The sequence below is a fragment of the Coffea arabica genome, chromosome 1e, assembly GCF_036785885.1.
Source record: "Coffea arabica cultivar ET-39 chromosome 1e, Coffea Arabica ET-39 HiFi, whole genome shotgun sequence".
NCBI classification, from domain to species: Eukaryota; Viridiplantae; Streptophyta; class Magnoliopsida; order Gentianales; family Rubiaceae; genus Coffea; species Coffea arabica.
The window spans coordinates 6,938,306-6,959,214 of record NC_092311.1 but is presented as its reverse complement, the minus strand read 5'-3'; the positions used below and the strand labels follow the sequence as shown (position 1 = coordinate 6,959,214).

General features: G+C 37.3%; 1 non-coding gene across 1 annotated transcript; it reads left to right on the top strand.

The window, feature by feature from the left end:
• The first annotated feature begins 2,615 nt into the window (after positions 1-2,615).
• On the top strand, positions 2,616-2,722 carry LOC113719661 (small nucleolar RNA R71). Its single transcript, XR_003454964.1, has one exon. It is a non-coding gene; the product is annotated as a small nucleolar RNA R71 (small nucleolar RNA).
• The last annotated feature ends 18,187 nt before the right edge of the window (positions 2,723-20,909 follow it).

The following is a 20,909-nucleotide window of genomic DNA, read 5'->3' as shown; positions in this document are numbered from 1 at the left end:
ATGGATGCAAACCCTCAACCTAGGAGAATGTCGGGGGGTCGGAATATGTCTCTTCAAGACTTAATTGGTGCAAATCACATTAGTTGTGATACTCAAGTTGACTCTTTGAAGAAATCACGAATATGAAAAAATATGAGATTTGAAGAAAAGAAAAGAAAATAATAATTATACAAATATACATGACCTAAAGGAATGCATCATAACAGGTGTGGGGAGGCTAAAATTCGTAACTCAATTTTTCCTTTTATAGAAAGAATACTGTAAGGATCGAAGACAATCTAAGAGAGGGTGAATTAGGTAAATTAAAAACTAACCAAATTATGAGACACTTTTTGGTTGAATATGAAATTTACCTTCTTTTCTAGATGACCACACAATGGAACAAATAATGAGAAAACACAAATGCTCGTGAGTAGAAGAGATGAACAATTTATGTTGCAAGGTAGTAAATAAAAGAGATAGAATAGCAAACCAAATTCCAAACTCCTATTGAGTTTGAATATCACTTTATAGAACAAGTTTCTTCAAGTTGATCAATTACAACCAATCTTTGTGTACAAAGGAAGGATCACTTCCTCCTTGACCCAAGCCATACTTGGTCAAGTTCGAAAGTTTTACTATCACTCGGATAACCCTCACAAAACTACACTATTGAAGTAATTTTCTCACACAAGAAAAACTTATACAAAATCTACACAACTAAGAGTACAAATCTTCTTTGAAGAGAATTTTCTCACTAAAATTGCTCTAGATCTTTTGTAGTCTCAATGTGTAAAAGTATTTTGAAGTGGTTGACTTTGCTCTATTTATATGAGACCAAAAAGTTCTTTCATTAATGCTTCCAACAGATAGAAGGCAGCTGAAGAGTCTACTAGCTGTTGGTAGTGTCGGACGTCCGATAGTCTTGTTTCTTGTGCCGACAGCAGGCAGTGAGCAAAATGAATTTTCTTTAATTCTTTCGGACGTCCGGTACCTTCAAAGTTTGCGTCCGAAAGCAGATGGTAAAGTTCGAGAAATTTTCTTCAATTCTTTCGGGCGTCCGGTACCTCCAGTACTGTGCGTTCGAAGTGTTGCGTAGTTTATCGAACGTCCGGTGCTCTAATGTTTTGCTTCCGATCAAGATCAGTGAGTATAAAGGAAATGTTTTAATTCTTTCAGACGTCCGGTGATAGAGTTTTTCATGCGTCCGAAGTTGCTCAATGATTGTTGGACGTCCGATCCAGTCTTTACGAGTGTCCGACAGTTTCAGCAATCTTTGTCTTTTCTAAATGCGCTTAATCTTTGAACCTGATTTGCTCGATTGTTGAAAAGATCTTTGAGGAAAAAATTAATAACATCCATTTGTTTTGTAAACATCAAAAGGTAGGTAGTCAGATTTACATTCTCCCCCTTTTTGATGATGACAAAACAATGGATGGAGAGAAAAAATCATTGAGTCAAAACTCCCCCTTACTTAATGCATAATGTATCAAAAAATTTGTAAGTGCCACTCCCCTTCAAAATAACTTCCCCTCACACATATACTAGAAGACTCTAAAACTTCCTGGCATTCCATTTTTTTATCATCCATTTCTCCCCCTTTTTGTCATCATTAGATGATTATCCAGAAACCCAACATCAATATCAGCAATATCAGCAATTAATATTAGAAATCAGTAGTCACAGGGATACCAATCATTTAGCATTCATATCTTTGCAATCAGTGGCTCACTTTCTTCCACCTTGTCTCTCCCTTCACTTTTCTTACTTCCTCTTCTAGCTCATTTAACTGCTTTTTTTCTCTTCTTTCATGCTCTCTTACACTTTCAACCACAGGTGGCTCACCCACTTCCTTACCACTACGGAGGGTTATGACCTTTACATGCTCCCTTGGGTTCACCTCAGTCTTGCTAGGTAAATTCCCTTGGTTCCGATTGTTAACCGCATTAGTTATTTGGCCTAATTAGACCTCGACATTCCTATACATATTGGTGAGTTGGTCTATCCTTTCTTCAATTCTTTCAAACTTTTGCATAGTGACGCTAGTTAACTTTTCAATTTTATCATTTGATACATTTGCTAGCTTCTCAATTGCCAATTCCCAAGCTGGCTTAGACTTCAGAAGTGGTTGCTTCGGTTGAAAATCCGGTAGATTCGTTGATCTTGGTTGGTTCCTTTGATCCTTCCATCCAAAGTTTGGATGATTACGCCACCCTAGATTATAGGTATTTGAGTATCTATTGTTTTGGGATGGACAGTTGTAATTGTTGAGATATTGAACCTGTTCACTGCTAGCACACATAGAATCATCATGATCTCCTCCACAGTTAGTACAACATGCAACAACTACTCCTTGGTTGGAATTAGAACCAACTTGCCTATTAAGCATCTTAATCACATTATCCATCTTTGCACTTAACATATTCAATGTATCTACTTCAATCATACCTGCGGTTCTCCTTGTATTACCTCGTTCATTGGCCCATTGGTAATTATTAGCAGCCATTTCTTCAATCAATTATTGAGCTTCCTCGACCGACTTTCCCATCAAAGCTCCTCCCGTTGCCGCATCCACATGCGTCTTTGTCGGATAGGTGAGTCTATTGGAAAATGTTTAGACTATTAGCCAATCGAGGAGATCATGATGAGGACACCTTCGTTGTAACTCCCGATAGTGCTCCCAAGCTTCGTACAATGTCTCTCCTTCCTGTTGAGAGAAACTAGTTATATCCATTCAGAGTTTAGTAGTTTTTCCAGGTAGAAAGAACTTATTAAGAAAAGGTTTAGCTAACTCCGCCCAAGTAGTAAAAGTGTTTGGAGGATGAGCTTGTAACCAAACCTTGGCCTTGTCCCTTAGTGAAAATAGAAACAATCTAAGTTTAATTGCATCATCACTAACACCATTAAGCTTTATTGTATCACAAATTTCAAGAAGTGTTGACAAATGAGAATTTGGGTCTTCGGTAACATTACCTCTATATTGAGATTGTTGAATCATTTGAATAAGTGATGGTTTAATCTCAAAATTGTTAGCATTTACTGCAGGTCTTGCTATGCTTGTTTGAGATCCTTGTGTCCCCGGTAGAGCAAAATCCCATAAAGCTCGCCTATTTGCCTCGTTCTCCGCCATTTCTTCTTCAAAAGGTAGCTGTATCGCAATTCCCTCGATAGGTTGCCTAATCTCTTCTTCCTCTTGTTGTGGTGTATGCCTTCTTTGTCTACGTAATGTTCTTTCAATTTCCGAATCAAAAGGTGCTACTACACGTAAAACTCGGTGCACACGCTACAAAAAATGAAGAATAAAGACAATGTAGTAATTATATTACAAAAATAAATATCCAATCCATAATATTAACAAGAATTTTCACTACACTAATACTAACTAATCTAATATAGAGGTCTAAATTAATAAAGCCTGCTAGGCTCTAATATTGCCGGTCTCAGGAAACGGCGCAAAAACTTGTCTGGCTTTTGATATGATTAATTCCGATTTATACCTGTTTGACTGCAAGTATACAGGTCAAATTAGTAATTTAGGGCATGTATCGGGTCGATCCCACGAGGAGCAACTTAAACAAGTATAGGTCCTTTACTTACTCTATTATTTAGACTAACTAATAATAAGAGTAATGAAAATCACAATATTAATCAACTAACCATAACTAAAATGGCTAGGCCACTTGCAAATAAACAATGGAGAAATTCACTAAACACTTAAATCTAGAGAAATAGAGTCCACTTATGGCATCCAAGATATGAATGAATAGATTTACCTCTTGTCACTACACTTGTTTAACTAGGGATTCATTTCCAATATTACCAAATCTCATTCTCATGATAAAATGGCCTAGATATAGTCTAGTATTCCTATTCTCATGGTGAATAACTAGATCTTCTCTTGTTTCCTTCATGAAATGCAAGTTAATCCACTTAAGTGTATCTCTATTCTCATGAGTCTACTACTTAAGCTCTACTCATGTAGTTCCATCATTATTACCAACTTCCATTGAATAATAACAACTAAGAGCATGTTATTAGTGATCAAGCAATAACAAGTGATAAGCATGCACAAGTAGACAAGTTAACACAAGATTTAACAAGTGCAAATCATATCCACATCATATCAAGTAGCCATAAGCTTCATCTACTCTCTAGATTTAGAAATTTAGCTACTCATGTAAGATATAACTAGGAAACACATAGTTTCATTGCATGAACACATCATGAATCACAAGTAAAAGATAGATTAAAGAAAGCTTAGCCAAGGTTAATGAAGAAGCTCCCAATGATTTTCAATTTCTTCAACAAAATGGTGTACAATGAAGTCTCCAATTGTTCTCCACAAAAGTTCCTATTTAGAGAGAACAAGACAAGACTAACTTTTAAGTTCTAATGCCCAAAATCTGATGTATCCCCCCTCTACTATGCTCTACTCCTTTCTAATAATGTCTTTTGCTCATTTTCTTTCCAAATTTGCCCCTCATTGAAATCATCACATCTTGCTTCTTCAAGTGTACAAGAGGTATGCCAGCTTCCAGCCAAAATTTTGTGTGAAACATGAGTCAAAAAGTAAGTGTGAAATGAGCACAAGTTGTTCTGCAAATTGCAGAGGAGAGAGGAAGATCCGAGGCCTGGATCTGAGGGGGTGAACAGTGATCTGAGCTCGGATCCTGTTGCCTCAACTTTTCTTCATGCAAGATCCGAGGCCTTCTTCAAAGCGATCCGAGCTCGGATTGCTTGGCCCTCGGATCCACTTCTCCAGAAGATCAGACGAGGGCTCGGATCACAGGGGATGAGAATGGATCCGAGCTCGAATCCCTCTCCCCTGTTTCCATCTTCCAATTCTTCCCTCTTCCGCTTCATATTGCTCCTTGTTTCACTTGTCCGTTGTCCTCCCACTAGCACTTTGCCTCTTTTTTATCTTGTGTACGTGTCTCATACACCAACAACCTACAAAATATCACATGTTTATGCATTAATCTACTCATTTTGCAAGTTCGGATCACTAAATAACACTTGAAACAATTTGCACTAAAAAGAGTTTAAATATGGCTATGATTCTCTAAAAATATGACAAAAGCTTGTGCAAAACTGTACAAAATACATACAAAATATTCACTTATCACCAATACCTTAAGAATCATCTCATTTGGAGCTCTGTGGACTGAGATATGACCAATCTACCATCAACTGGTCAGAGCTCTATTTCACCTTTCGACAATAGAGTTGCACTTCTATATTTTGACATTTTGATAATGAAAATGATTGAAATGGATTTTGATGTCTTCATACAAAATGTAGATCTATCTTGTATCTTCAAAATTGTTCAAGAATAACCTCAATCCAACATGTGTAGCTCAAGATATAGCCAAAATACCATAAGGTGTCAAAACTGTGAAACTTGCTTCCTTGTGTACTAAGTTGCATTTCATATTTTGCACTTCATATTCTCTTTTTATCACTTCAAATCATCATCAATCATCCAATTATCTTCTCAAATCACTCCCTTTGATGATTGAATCCTTAAACCTATAAAAACATGAAGTTTGTGCTGTAAAAATCTATAGAAATGTAATTTTCACACTTTAAACCATAAAATGCATATTTTTACTAGAAACTTAGTTTATTAGCTATAAAACTAAATAAAACACATCAAAACTAATTAATAAAACACACTTAAAACATGTAAAATATATACTTATCAATATTGGTACAAATAGTTCATAGAAGATGAAACCAAACTAAGGAGGTCTCTATACGAACCTTCAAAGGTAACTGCATTGCGATTGTTCCAAAGATTCCACAGTATTATAGCTACCAATTCCATGTCTTCTCTTGGTAATTGATGTAGGAGATTAGGAAGCCAGATTGTGACTTGCTAAGCAGTATCCAAATGAACTTTTGTAGACAAATGGCTGAGTGCTCATGATTGGATAGCTACTGGACAAAAGAAGAAGATGTGGTTTGTGTCATCAGATGCAGCTTGACCAACAACACAAGATGTTCCCAGCAATACTCCACGTGCTTGAAGCCTGAATTTTTTTGGTAAAGTGTCCGTACAAACTCTCCATAGAAAAATTTTGATCTTTGTTGGCAAACTCAGCTTCCATAGTCTACCCCATGTATTTGTTACCATACTATTGTTGCATGAATCTAAATTCTGCCAATCCTTGGAATGTTGTTTGATTAGATGATAGGCCGATTTTACAGTGAAAAATCCATTTTTAGTATAATGCCAGATAAGTTTATCCTGATTATGAGAGTCTCCTATTGGAATACTCTTAATCAAATCAACTTCACCGGGCCAGAAAAGGTTTTGCAAAAGGTCTAACTTCCAAGATCTTTTAGTATTGTCAATGGTAGAATCATTAGGCAACAATTCCGAATGAGATATCACTTTCAAAGAAGGTCAAGGTAGCCACCTGTCATGCCAAATTTTGATATTGGTTCCATTCCCTACTCGCCATCTACTACCTGCTACTATATATTTGCACACTTCACGGATCCCTCTCCAAGTCCAAGAGGGTGAGAACCTTCTGTTGCCTGAACAAATCAGAGTTAGGGAAGTACTTAGCTTTATAAATCTGATGTAAAAGTGTGGAGGTTTGTGTTCTAATGTGCCAACCCTGCTTAGCTAGCAATGCGAGATTAAATGACTTCAGTTGCCTGAAACCCATTCCTCCGTCTTCCTTATTTGTGCAAAGCTTATCCCAACTAACCCAATGAATAGATTTCCCTTTTAATCTATCACCCTACCAAAAATCACTTATCATTGATTGAATGTCATTGAGCAATGAATCAGGGTATTTGAAACAAGACATAGAATATGTAGGGATAGCCTGGACCACAGCCTTGATCATTACTTCCTTCCTTGCCCTTGATAATCGATGTTCATTCCAATCATGGATCTTTTGCCATATTCTATCTTTTATTGATGAGAAAACTGCACTTTTTGAGAGCCCAATAACTGTTGGGAGTCCCAGATATTTGTCATGTGTCGTAACCTCTTTCATACCAAGATAATTGGTAATGCTATCCCGCAGCTCTGGACTAGTATTGCTGCTAAAAACTATACCAGATTTGTCCAAGTTTATTTCCTGTCTCGAAGCAGATTTGTAGAGTTGCAAAATAGACTCGATATGTTGAGCCTCACGGAGCGTTGCTTTGCCAAACAACAAGGTGTTATCTGCAAATAACAAGTGAGAAATCTTTGGTCCAGCAACTCCTGCTCAGACACTAGAGATGTTACTACAACGATCTACTTCCTGTAATCAACAAGAAAAAACCTCCGCACAAATGAGAAATAGATAAGGGAAGATAGGATCCACTTGTCGAACACCACGTTGAGGCTTTAGATGACCAAACTGATGACCATTAAGTATAGAAATGAAACTGGAAATACAATAGTAAATAAGATTAACAAAATCTGAATGGAAACCTAGGGCTAACATCATTTTCTGAAGAAAAGGCCATTCAACCCTATCAAAAAGCTTTGCTCATGTCCAGTTTGTTAAACATGGATCCTTCCTTGCCTGTAACTTTTCACTTTAGGGAATGATTTATCTCATAGGCAATGAGGATATTGTCAGTAATAAGGCGCCCTGGTAGGAAAGTAGATTGATAGGGAGAGAGAATTTCCACTAGAACACGACTAAATCTAGTAGCAATTACCTTAGAAGCTAATCTATAAATGACATTACAAAGACTAATTGAATCGAATTGAGAAATATTGGATGGGTCATGGCATTCGGCAATGAGAACTACATGTGTGTAATTAATGCGCTAATCAAAAAGTCCATTATTAAGAAAAGAGAGAACCCAACGAATAATATCTTGTCCTATAATATGCCAGAATTTTTGATAAAAAATTGGGGACATACCATCAGGGCCTGGGATTTGAGTGGGTGCATCTGCGCTAGAGCCTTTGTCACCTTAATGGGATAGTAGGTTCGCAGGAGTGAATCATTCATTTGCTTAGTCACCTTCACTCTCACCCTTTTAAGAACAGTTTCAATTGCCTTCGTCGAAGGTTGAGAAGTAGAAAAAATTGTGCCAAAATGATCAAGAATAATAGCATCAAGATCTTCATGTGATTGGTACCAGAGACCCATTTTATTATAAAGCCCATCAATGTGATTATATTTCATTCTCTTGGTTGCTTGGGAGTGGAAAAGAGCTTTAGAAAGACCAATTTCCATATTTTTTTTGACTCCAGTTCAAAAGACCAATACGACATTCATCCATTTTAGACAGCAAATTATCACAAGCATTAGTAGCTGATACACTGTCCTATGCCTCCTTAATGATATCAGCACAGTCAGTAGCTTGAGCCCACATAGCCTTAAACATAAAGCGCTTCTTCTTACGTACATATATATTCTAATTCTTGGATAAACAGTCTGATTTAGAAAATCTCACCTTGATGGGAATGTGATCTGAATATAAAGTATGAACATGAGATACTTCTACACTAGGGAACAAGTCAACAGCTTCTTGAGTAGCACATGCACGATCTAATCTGGCCCAGATTATGTTCGGTGAATTTTGACTACGACACCAAGTGAATTGAAACCCCTTATACCCCAAGTCATAAAGGTGACAGTCCGCTAATGCATTTCGAAAAGTCATAATCTGCCAATTTTGCCTTGGACCATTGCTCTGAAATTCAGATTGATTGAGCACTTCATTATACTCACCCATACATACCTATGGAAATGCAGATTGACTATCGAGAGTGCGTAATAAATCCCATGAAGATTTCCTTTTAGCAGCTTCAGGATGACCATAAAAACCAGTAAGACGCCAAGGAGAACCATTTGAATGTACAGTGACATCAATGAAGCTACTGGAGAACCGATTCAGAGATATGGCTATGTCTTTTTTCCATAATAGAGCTAGACCACCAGAGAAGCCCTTAGCATCCACTCCCATACCAAACCATCCAAACTGTGTTTTCAATTTGTCCATAGCCCTACTGGAACATTTAGTTTCTAAAAGAAAAACAATAGCAATTTTTCTCTCCAGACAATATTCCAGAGTTCTCGAACTGTACGGGAGTTATTTAACCCTTGACAGTTCCAACTGTTGCGGAAGCCCTACCAAAGTTAAGGTATAACGAGTAAATTATTGTACCTAAAATTGCAAAATGGTAATTCCCAGGAAATATTTGGTGAGGCACACTGGCCTGCTTAAGTACCAATTTCCTAGACAGAATCACCTATATATGCACTTAATTGCACAATAACTCACTACAAATATACCTACAAATATAGCTACTAAATAGACAATAAAATAGAACACCAGAATTTAACGAGGTTCGGCTAATTTGCCTACGTCCTCGGACACTACCGACAATTTAATATTTCACTAGAAGAAATATTACAAAGAGAGAGAAGAAAGCAAGTTATTGGCTCTTGCTTGGTGTACTTGAATTGGTTTGTTTGAGAGCTATTTATAGTTCTCAAACAACCTCTCAAATGTTAAACTTAACCGATGTGGGATTTAGAAATTTAGGCCAAAGAATTCAAAGTCCTCAATTTTGGCTTGAAAAAGTCATCAATTGAGGCTTGGCTTTGAATTCAACAAATCTCCACCTTGGCATAATTTCTAATCCCACCAAAAATACAAATTTTTTTTCCCTCAAATTCGGTGGTGTCTTCAAATGCGTTGTCAAGCGCCAATCTTCAAGTCGTGCACAACATTTATCAAATTCAAACAATGTTGAAATTTGATAGTTGTCACAACCTTCGTAAGCATATCAGCAGGATTCTCCTTGGTCTGAATCTTTTGAAGTAGTATCGTACTATCTTCCAAAATCTTTCTCACAAAATGATACCGTACGTCGATATGCTTCGTCCTTGCATGATAAACTTGGTTCTTTGCTAAATGAATAGCACTCTGACTATCACAATGAACTTTGATAGACTTCTGTCCAATTTCCAATTCATCAAGCAATCCATGAAGCCAAATTGCTTCCTTAACAGCTTCCGTAACTGCCATATACTCCGCCTCTGTAGTAGACAAAGCAACTGTTGACTGTAAGGTAGACCTCCAACTGACTGGTGCCTTAGCAAGTGTAAAAACATACCCAGTCGTTGATCGACGTGTATCTTGATCTCCTGCGTAGTCGGAATCACAATATCCAACTACGCCTTGACCAATCTTCTCATCCCGCTCAAATACTAATCCAACATCTACGGTGTTCAAAATATACCGTAAAATCCATTTCACAGCTTGCCAATGCTCCTTGCCAGGATCATGCATGTACCTGCTCACAACTCCAACTGCTTGTGAAATGTCGGGCCTTGTACACACCATAGCATACATCAAACTACCCACCGCATTTGCATACGGTACCTTTGCCATATATTCTCGTTCTGCATCATTCTTTGGAGATAACGATGCACTAAACTTGAAATGAGGAGCAAGTGGAGTACTAACAGGTTTAGTCTTTTCATTCATACCAAACCTCTTTAATACTTTACTAAGATACTCTTTCTGTGTCAAATAAAGCCTCCCCAATCTTCTATCTCTACTTATCTCCATGCCGAGAATTTTCTTGGCTTCGCCGAGATCCTTCATTTCAAACTCCCGACTCAAATGAGATTTCAATTTTTCAATCTCACCTTGATCCTTGGAAGCTATCAACATATCATCAACATAAAGAAGAAGATATATGTAGGATCCATCTCGTAGCTTGCGCAAATATACACAATCATCATATTTGCTTCTTGTGTACCTTTGCCCCATCATAAACTTGTCAAATCGCTTATACCACTGTCTTGGAGACTGCTTCAATCCATACAACGATTTGTCAAGCTTGCATACCATCTTTTCTTTACCAGCAACTTTGAATCCTTCTGGCTGAGTCATGTAGATTTCCTCTTCCAAGTCACCATGTAAAAACGCAGTTTTTACATCTAATTGGACAAGTTCCAGATCCAATTGTGCTACCAAAGCCAATAAAATTCTGATGGAGGAATGTTTCACGACTGGAGAAAACACTTCGTTGTAATCAATTCCCTCCTTCTGAGCGTAGCCTTTAGCCACCAATCTTGCTTTGTAGCGAACACCAGACTTGTCAGGAAATCCTTCCTTCTTTGCATATACCCACTTGCATCCGATTGCCTTCTTTCCCTTTGGAAGACTGGTTAGCCTCCATGTTTGATTCTTATGAAGGGAATGTACTTCTTCATCCATTGCAATCCTCCACTTTTCTTTATCCGAACTTTGAGCTGATTCATTGAAAGTGGCAGGAATATCAACATTTATGGTTGGGGATGCATAGGCCACTATATCAGCAAAACGAGCAGGTTTTCTGATTGTCCTCTTTGGCCTACTGGTTGCAATTGATTCATGTTGCTGTGAAAGTTCTTCAACTGGAACATTTTCTTCAGTTGATTCTTCTTCTACCATAGGAGTCCTTTCATCTACTCCGATATCCACTGCTGGTCTGATAATGCTTCTTTCAAACTCCATCTGCTTAGGAGTGCTCTCCACCTGTTGGGGAGTACTATCATTCTGCTGCACATCTACCTTTGTTAACATGGTAGATTCATCAAAGGTGACATCCCTGCTGAAAACTATCTTTTTCGTTTCGGGACACCAAAGGCGATAACCTTTAATGCCTGTTGTGATCCCCATAAAGAGCGCCTTCTTTGCCCTTGGATCCAACTTTGATTCTTTAACATGATAATATGCAGTAGAACCAAACACATGTAAGGAATCATAATCTGTAGCAGGTTTTCCCGACCATTTCTCTAATGGCGTTTTGCCGCCAATAGCAGTTGATGGTAAGCGATTAACGAGGTGATTTGCATATGCTAAGGCCTCAGCCCAAAATTGTCTGCCCAACTCAGCATTGGACAACATACACCGAACTTTCTCCACCAATGTCCGGTTCATACGCTCTGCCACCCCGTTTTGCTGTGGTGTATCTCTGACTGTGAAGTGCCGAACAATGCCTTCATTTTCACAGACCTCCATGAACGGATCACTAGTGTATTCACCTCCGTTGTCTGTTCGAAGGCGTTTGATCTTTCTTTCTGTTTGAGTTTCCACCATCTTTTTCCACTTGATGAAAATTCCCAATACTTCACTTTTCGCCTTCATAGTATACACCCATACTCTTCGAGAGAAGTCATCGACAAAGGTAACAAAATAATTCTTGCCTCCCAAAGAAGTTGTTTTGGAAGGTCCCCACACATCAGAGTGCACATAATCCAAAATACCCTTGGTATCGTGAATTGCAGTGCCAAATTTTACCCTTGTCTGCTTTCCTTTGACACAATGCTCGCAAAAATCTAACTTGCAAACACTGGCTCCTTTTAATAGTCCTTGATTCATCAGAAGATTCAAAGATTTTTCTCCGGCATGCCCTAAGCGCATATGCCATAATCTGGTTACTTTCAATTCTCGATCATCACTGGAAGCCACGGCCGCTACTCCAACAACTGCATTACCTTGATAGTAATACAAGTTATTATTTTTCCGGATTCCTTTCACCAGCACCAATGCACCTGAAATGATTTTCATCACTCCATTATATGCCGACACCTTGTAACCCATTGATTCTAGTACTCCCACAGAAATGAGGTTCTTTTTCAATTCTGGCACATATCGGACATCAGTTAGAATCTTAATTGATCCATCCTGATTCCTCAGCCGAATTGAACCAACCCCATTTGTTGCTAATGTGGTCTCATCTGCCGTGTAGACGACTCCACCTTCTTTTTCCTTGAAATCAAAGAACCATTCTCTATTGGACGTCATATGATGGCTACAACCTGAGTCCAATAGCCATGTACTAGAATGACCAGTAGGCATGACAGCTAATGAAAAATCTGAGTTTTGATCAATGCACTCAGATACATTTGAATCCGCAACAGCTTTTTCTTTGTCAGGTCTACCCTTCAGTTTTGGACAGTCCTTCTTCCAGTGCCCTTTCTCTCTGCAAAAGGCACACTCATCTTTACTTAGTCTGGCTCTTGACTTGGATCTTCTTCTCGTCCCCTTTCTCTGGTTTTGTGAGCGTCCTCTAGTTACCAGAGCTTCTGCTGCTCCATCTCTGCTATTTTGCTTGTCTTTTCTTCTGAGCTCATAGCTGTACAGGGCAGAGCTAACTTCACTGAGGGACACCTCAGCTTTCCCATGGAGTAGAGTTGTTTCAAGATGCTCAAACTCCTCAGGAAGAGATCCCAACAACATGAGAGCCAAATCTTCGTCTTCAAATGTCACATCTAAATTCATCAGATCAGTGATTAACTGATTGAAATTAGTGATGTGATCACTTAGAGTTGTGCCAGGAACATAAGTGAAGCGAAATAAACGCTTCTTCATGTTGAGCCTGTTCTGACAATTTTTCTTCAAGAACTTCTCCTCCAATCCAGTCCATAATTTATTTGCAGAGGTTTCTTTTGAGAACACATATTTTTGTTCCCTTGAAAGACACGATCGAATTGTACCACACGCTAAACGATTTAGCGTCCTCCATTCCTTCTCTTCAATCTCTTCTGGTTTCTCTTTTTCGATGGCAATGTCTAGACCTTGATTAAAGAGCGCGTCTAGAATCTCACTTTGCCACATGCCGAAATGACCGGTACCATCAAATGTCTCCACATTTAATTTTGTATTCGTCATAACATTTCTCGCCATAATAGATAATGACGAGCTTGTTGATGCTTGCATTGTAGATGAAGATCTACTTTCGGCCATCTCTACAAATTATATTTAGTAGCTCCTAAATGTAGAGTAACAATAGCCCAAGAAATCTTTTCTGATGTGGAAGATCAGACCATGCTGCAACCACAGAGCATACTAAGAAACCTCGAGCTCTGATACCAATTGTTGCGGAAGCCCTACCAAAGTTAAGGTATAACGAGTAAATTATTGTACCTAAAATTGCAAAATGGTAATTCCCAGGAAATATTTGGTGAGGCACACTGGCCTGCTTAAGTACCAATTTCCTAGACAGAATCACCTATATATGCACTTAATTGCACAATAACTCACTACAAATATACCTACAAATATAGCTACTAAATAGACAATAAAATAGAACACCAGAATTTAACGAGGTTCGGCTAATTTGCCTACGTCCTCGGACACTACCGACAATTTAATATTTCACTAGAAGAAATATTACAAAGAGAGAGAAGAAAGCAAGTTATTGGCTCTTGCTTGGTGTACTTGAATTGGTTTGTTTGAGAGCTATTTATAGTTCTCAAACAACCTCTCAAATGTTAAACTTAACCGATGTGGGATTTAGAAATTTAGGCCAAAGAATTCAAAGTCCTCAATTTTGGCTTGAAAAAGTCATCAATTGAGGCTTGGCTTTGAATTCAACACCAACATAGTAGATTCATGGTTCTCAACGGGTCTGGACACCAATCTCTGCCGTTTTATCGTTTGCAGAAGTAAAAGTAGCTAAATCTGCTAACTTGCAACTCTTAGAGTCTATGGCATCCTCTATGTCCATATTAGCTGGCCCTACGTGTTTGTCACTTCATTTAACTTTATGACCACATAGAGAACTATCTCTTTACGCCCGTGAGGGGTGTGATTTCAAAGGTTTACAGAAGGTTTTGGTTCATTTCTATGTTTTCAATTCGCCAACCATCCAAACTGTGTTTTCAAGTACCAAACCATCCAAACTGTGTTCTCAATTTGTCCACAACCCTATTGGAACATTTAGTTTCTGAAAGAAAAACAATAGCAATTTTTCTCTCTAGACAATATTCCGGAGTTCTCGAACTGTACGGTAGTTATTTAATCCCTGATAGTTCCAACATAGTAGATTCATGGTTCTCGGCAGGACTGGACACCAGTCTCTGCCGTTTTATCGTTTGCAGAAGTAAAAGTAGCTAAATCTGCTAACTTGCATCTCTTAGAGTCTATGGCATCCTCTATGTCCATATTAGCTGACCCTGCGTATTTGTCATTTCATTTAACTTTATGACCAAATAGAGAACTATCTCTTTACGCCCGTGAAGGGTGTGATTTCAAAGGTTTACAGAAGGTTTTGCTTCGTTTCTGTTCTACTGAACTAGCAATAGAGCGAAGCTCCCGTAGATCAGTGGTCTTCTTCTGCTGTAACAAAGTTGCATCGAGTAAGAATAGATCTGATGAGATCGGGTTATTGGTATTGATGTTTGCTTTAAAAGAGATGGTTGGCAAAATGGATTTGGATATAATAGTGTCAGGTTTGAGGTTGCAAAATTTAGGTGTTAATGAGTGTGAGATTGTGTTGACACTTTGTTGGTCATTATGTTTCGGGATTTCCATAGGGTTGATAGTTGGAGCTTGGAAATTTGGCTTAGTGGTTTTGTGTTGACTTTGCTTAGCAGAAAGGGGTGTAATATCTTGTTCTCTAGGTTTAGGTTTGGAAGGCTTAGTGTGATGGGTTGAAACAGTTTGGTTTGTGGATGGGGTATTTTGGTTAATAGTACTAGGATTAGATAGCTTAGTGGCTAAGGTTGAGGTAGTAGAGGTTGTAATTGGGTTGGCTAGTTGAGAGGCTGGAGGATGAGGTTTTGTGAATAATACTAATTTTCGAGTTGCTGCGTCTGGCTTGTTTGGAGAGATTGCAGCTTTAGATGGGATAGACATCTCTGTTTGCTTGTTTGAAGGAGTAAATAAGGGACCACAAATCTGTTGTTTCGGGATAGAGCAATTCATAACAATAGAAGAAGGCAAACATAATTGGAAAGATTCTGCTATTGAGCCAATGATGTGGAAAGATCATGATTAGTATCCAGAGTATTGTTTTTTGAAAGTTGATTTTCCAAAGTGATATCCAAAGAGGACTCCTTATCCTTCAGGATTTTATCGGCATCAATATTGGACTGAACTTCTCTACCAACTGGAGCTCTGGCTTTGCCAAACTGCTGCTGACCCGAGAATTGCTGCTTATCATTCCCTACCCTGAGCCATGTTGGGTATTGAGGTTCACTCGTGCCCAAATTTGTAGAGTCTAACTTGATTTCACAATCCTGTTCACCGTGTCCAATTGTTCCACAAAAATAACAATACAAAGGAAGGTGTTCATACTGAAACTAGATTTTGTAGACCTCACCTTCAATGTAAAGTTGCATTTGCCGTCTAATTGCAGCATAACACAAATTCTGAGAAACTTTCCACATGCCAAATGTTCCCCTTTACCTTTAAAACCTTTATATTCGCTCAATGTATCCCCCAATAAATTCTGCCATCTTAGCATTCATCCAACTAAGTGGGACATTGTATGCTCGCACCTAGAAGGAGCAAGCATCAAGCTTCACTTTAGTATGTTGAATATGACCAATATAGTTACCAATCACAAGGAGATTATCATCAAATGCCCATGGGCCACCCATAAAGACTTCTTCTTATCCAGCAAATCATTGAATTTGAATAGGAAAAGGTTATCACCGATTGCAGTATGAGTAAGACCTTCTGATAGATTCCAAGCTTTCTTCATGGTAGCCATCATTGCTTCTCCATTAAAGGGCTTCCGAGTAAGAAGTTTACCAAGGATGCATTGGTCACCCTAGAAAATATCATCACCGTCTTTGTCTACTGGCATCAGCATTACTTCTTCCTTATCCTCACGTAAGCTTAACTTTTGGCACATTCTTTCTAACTTCTCAGCCATTGTACTGGAGGAAAGAAGACAATCCTTTTCAGAGTAGAGGAAGGCGTTGATACAAACAAAATTCTTCACAATCTGAAAACCTGCAGATCCCAAAAGAAAACAAAAACTATGAACAAATAAGGCCAGAGGTAGAAAAACTAAGAAAAAATAAAGGAAGAACTAAGAAAAAAGGATAATAAAAGAAATTAAACGAAAGAAGAAAGTTATGATTAATAATGAGACAAAGCATAAAGGAATGCGAAGGATATGAGTACTAGATGTAATGGAGAAGGGTGTTAGTGAAACGGTTGAGAGAGATATAGCTGCAAAACTTCCACTAAAGTTCTAGGGAAGAAAGAAACTTGCATTCGCAAGGAAGTACCCACAGAGAGCATAGGAAAGGAATTACTAATTTTCATTTTTGCCAATTCTAAACAATTAGTTTTTGCAAAATCTATCGCAATGTCGAAAGCAATAAAATTTTTCGGGTGGACTGCTCCCAAGAAGATGGTGAAGAAGTAGATGCTGACATCAGTATATGCAAGAATATGGCACCCTTCGAAGACCCACGTGCAAATAGATGGCCTGTACGTTGCCCAAATCATCAGGAGTGGGCGTCGTGCGTAGTCGTTGGGTCTGTTGAGGACATGGAATGGGTATTAGCATTGGGCTAGTTGGCTTCATGGTTGTGAATAAGGCTTGTGGTGTAGGATTTTGACAATTTGCACAATGCTTGTCCGGAACTAAGTAAGATGTAGATCTCGCGTGCATTTGATAAAATTGAAATTTAAAATCTAACGTTTAAAATTTAAATAGATTAAATTATTGAACTATTGAGTAATAAATCTAATACATTTAAATGTATATCACATTAAGTGATAAATGAATAACCTATCACTTATTTTTGAATGCAAGTTTTGCCTATAAAATTCAATGCAACTTAATTAATTCAAATGTTCTATTTTTTGTTATCAAATGTATCTATACATGTTAAAATTTGAACTCATTAAATTTAAATGCTGGATTGAGTTATCAAATAAGGACCTAATATTATATTTTTGATAAAAGAATTAAGTTCTTGTACGAAAGTATTACAATTCGGGGGTGAGTGATAATTTAAAACATCAATAGTTTGATCTATTTTTATTTTTGTTAACGTTCTTATTTAGTGCACAAAAAAAAACACCTTAAGCAGATGACCTAAAAAGAGGTAAGGCTTTGAAGGATTCGACAAGACGAGTGATCCGAGTGCAAGTTTGTCTTTTTTGTGTGTAAAAAACCAATTCCAAGCTCTTTACTTTTTTTCCCTTTTGTTTTTTTTTTAAAAAAATTCTCTGACTCTTTCTTCTCAGTCATTTAAGTAGATTGACATGCCATAGTACTGATGCAAATTTCAGTTGTAATGATCTAGCTAATTTTGTTTGGTAGGAATCTTTAGCTAAGTTGTATCTTCTCAAGAATCCTTTATATTTTAATCAAATTTATCCTCTCTTGGTTTCAAGCTGATACTAGTGAAAATATGGTTTATTTGTTTCTGTTTTTGATCTTGGTTTTTTTCCATTTTGTCCATTGACAATTCCTAGTGAACAAGAAAAATGCAAAGGATTGCCAGTCGAACGTTTCTCATTTCAATAAAACATATTAATGTATCTGACTTTTGGGATGGATGCCGGTAGTTTAGAACTCAAATGAAAGTTAATATATAGTTTGTTTTAGGTAATAAAAAGTTTATGTGATTTCGACTCTAATTACCACTACGGATTAGGATACATATTTTTGAGATCATTGCCGCGCCCCATTTTTCGCGATGGAAAAATATAAGTATAAAAATAGGTATTTATAAAAGATATGATTTCCATTTAAAAATAAATGAAAAGGACCTAGAATGGGACTTTAAAAAATGCGACAATTTGGGTCCAAAATTTAGTTTAAAAGGGTTTTGAAGAAAAATTAGGAGTCGCCACTTGGTATGGAGTTTTGGTGTACCAAGTCACCCAAAAATAAAGTAAAATAAAATAAAACCCTTTTTGACAACTCCAGGTCTTTGAAAACAAGAGAAAATGGGTTCGGGAGTCACGATTGAAGAAAGGGAAGGCAAAGGTTCAATTGACTCAAACCTAAGGCACCCTTTCAACCTAGTCTAAGCTAGTTGCGAGGTTTAGTCAAAATTTTCCTAATCTAACCCTTAATTTTATCATGTTTGGATGTTTTCTACATGGATGCAAATCTAAAAATATCGAAAGGGACAAAATGTTCATTCAAGGGTTTAATTGGACCAATCGCATTAATTGCGAAGGCCAAAATGATTCCTTGAAAGTGTCACGAGTACGCAAATGATGAAATTAAAATAAAATAAAAGAAATTAAATTATATACATATATATAAGTGACCAAAGAAAAGGGGAATGCAACATAAAGGGTACGGGAGACAAAAACTCGTGACCTAATTTTCTTATACATGGATTAATAGGGTATTTAAACTAAAAAGTTATAATCACCTATTTCCCATGTTTGAAAAATAATTATCCTAACATGAACAAGCAAATGAACTAGCTTAAATGAGATGCAATTCTAAATGACATGATTTGTACCTACAGAGGGTAAAGGATAATATAATAGGGAATATCATGCAAATGAGAAAAGATCCTAAAAATGAAAATATGCATGGAAATGTAGTGAATAACACACAAAGATGAATCTAACGCAAGACGGCCTAAAGGGTCTAGCGTTGGACTAGCCCATTTCTAAAAATCCTTACTAGCGTTGGACTAGCAAGTAAGCGAAGAGAGAAGCCACAACTAGCGTTGGACTAGTGTGGTGACGTCATGCATTAACAATTCATAGTGAAGCAAATAAAGCATAAATTAAAACAAATAAACACATAAGAGCACGTAACACATAACACGTAAACATAATATCTAGATGCCAAAATCCTAAGAAAAGCGGATAAAACACATAAACACGCAACCTATCTATTACATCGGGGAGCGCTTAACTACAATCTAGGAGGGAAAAATATAATAAAACAAATCTAATTATCCTATCTATTACATTTTTGAGGTATTTAAATACCTCTCGAATCATTATAAAAACTAACTAACATATATAAGAAAATTTGAATGAATATTTAAATCAAATAAATAAAGCATATAAAAATATATAAACACATAGGAACACATAGGAGCACATAAGAGCACGTAATTGATATTGAAATAATAAAATAGGAGTACCTCCCGTTTGAAGTAGTGACTAAATGGAGTCAAATTGTCCTAATTATACTCACAATGAACAAAAGGATCATGGCACCAATTTAATTAAAAAAATAATAATAATAAAAGTACTAAACTCACGCTAATATGTCAAACATAAAGAAATTTAAAACATCTAAAAATTACAAGTTGAATATGTTCAAAAGTAACATAATTAGTTATTGAAGAAAAGAAACAATCATAATAAAGAGAGCCAAAATTTGCCAAGGACAGAATTGCAAAAATTGAAAACTTTTGTGGGACAAAAATTATATTTTCCAAAGTTCAGGGGTCAAAATTAAATGAAAGATAAAATTCAGGGACCAAAGTGAAATTAATATAAGGGCCTACATGAAAGAAATTAAAATGTTCTGGGCCGTAGTAAAATTACTCTAAAGATCAGGGGCCAAAGTGCAAATCGTAATCAGATCTTCTTAAGAAAACAGGCCACTGGGCCATTATTTATTTCTTTGGGCCGAAAACTACCTAAGCCCAGCCGAAAGTCTAAGCCAAAACACACAGGCCAGCCCGTCTTCTATCACTCAAACCCAACCAAAATCACATGGGCTCCAAGCTCCTAGCCCAACTGAAACCCAAAAGAAAACATAAACCAAAGCCCAGCCCCAAAACCTAACAAAACTAGCTCTTGGCCCAACCAAAAAATAAACATTAGCCCAATCCCCTTTTTTCTTTTCTTTTCTTTTTCTTCTTCTTCTACCCTTCCGGTTCTTCTTTTCCTTGCCTGGCCGGCTGAAGCTCCTCGCCACCGCCAACCATGGCTGACATGGCGGCTGCCGGTGGCGGCGCCGGCCATTTTTCCGATAACAAAATTTCACCAAAATACACCCCCTCACTCGATTTTTTCGCGTAGGTTTCATTTCCGGAGTTAGTTTTTACAAAAGAAGAAAGAAAAGTGGCCAAATGGCCAAAAAACAGCTGCATTTTTTATTATTTTTAGACCTTTAAACCTTCACCAAAAATTCATAAAATATATTACAATACTCCTTATAATCTTTACATTACAAATATAATCTTAGCTAACAAGAAAACAACAACAAAAGACTACATTAAGAC